Source organism: Haemaphysalis longicornis, unplaced genomic scaffold, assembly GCF_048455015.1.
Source record: "Haemaphysalis longicornis isolate Haplotype H1 unplaced genomic scaffold, Haemaphysalis longicornis Haplotype H1 scaffold_7, whole genome shotgun sequence".
NCBI lineage: Eukaryota > Metazoa > Arthropoda > Arachnida > Ixodida > Ixodidae > Haemaphysalis > Haemaphysalis longicornis.
The window spans coordinates 159,947,752-159,948,971 of NW_027526422.1; the positions used below are offsets into that span (position 1 = coordinate 159,947,752).

A 1,220-nucleotide genomic window follows, 5' to 3' on the forward strand; every position below is an offset into this window, starting at 1 on the left:
GGAGTAAGTTTCTGTAAAGGGTGGATGTCAAACTTTCCTTTACAGAAACTTACTCCACCTTGGGGATTTCCCCTAAATCTGGTCGATTAGCACCTGTCCTTCACTTCGAGTTGTTGATGAATTCGCTTTCGCGCTGCTAACGACTAGCCTCCTGGTTAGCTCAGTTGGTAGAGCGACTGCTCCGGTTAAGCAGTGGTCCCGGGTTCGAATCCTGGACCAGGACAAATTTTTCTTCAACTGCGAAGTTTCCAAGAAAGCTGTATAGCTTTCCTTTGTAGCCGTATGGCTGCATTTAGGTGGATGTCAAACTTTCCTTTACAGAAACTTACTCCACCTTGGAGATTTCCCCTAAATCTGGTCGATTAGCACCTGTCCTTCACTTCGAGTTGTTGATGAATTCGCTTTAGCGCTGCTAACGACTAGCCTCCTGGTTAGCTCAGTTGGTAGAGCGACTGCTCCGGCTAAGCAGTGGTCCCGGGTTCAAATCCTGGACCAGGATGAATTTTTCTTCAACTGCGAAGTTTCCAAGAAAGCTGTATAGCTTTCCTTTGTAGCCGTATGGCTGCATTTAGGTGGATGTCAAACTTTCCTTTACAGAGTGACACTTTCCTTGTCTGAACAGAAAACTGCAACGTCATCAGCATAAGCGAGAAGCTTCACATCAGAAGAGTGTACACGAAATCCTGGAACCTGGTTGTTTTGTATGATGGTTAAACACAACGTTTCTATGTAAATACAAAAAAGCAGAGGGCTGAGTGGGCAACCCTGATGCACCGAACGTTGCACGCTAATGGGCGCTCCCAGTGAATTATTTACAATCAACCACGTGGTGCACCGTCGATATGCCAGGCTAACACCCTCACTAATGACAGATCCCACTTTTACATGGTCAAGAACAGAAAACAGAATATCATGGGACACGCAATCAAACGCCTTTTCAAGGTCAAGCTGGAGAAGCGCGACGGCGCCTCTAGCGGCGTCGCAGCACTCAAGCACACATCTCGCCGTGTGTAAATTCGTTGTGATTGTGCGACCTTTGATGCCGCACGTCTGGTGTGGCCCTACAAGAAGTGTGATCACAGTTTGTAACCTCTGCGCTAACACCTTCATCAATATTTTGTAATCAACGTTCGACAAAGCGATTGGCCGGTACGCCGTTACGAACTTTAGTTTTAGTTTTTCAGTTTCTTCTGTTTTCGGTATCAGAACCGTGTGGGAAG

The 1,220-nt window shown here is 46.6% G+C and overlaps 1 non-coding gene across 1 annotated transcript; it reads left to right on the plus strand.

Annotated features, from left to right (window-relative positions):
• Positions 1–425: 425 nt before the first annotated feature.
• Trnaa-ggc (transfer RNA alanine (anticodon GGC)) lies at positions 426–499 on the plus strand. Its single transcript has one exon. It is a non-coding gene; the product is annotated as a tRNA-Ala (tRNA).
• The last annotated feature ends 721 nt before the right edge of the window (positions 500–1,220 follow it).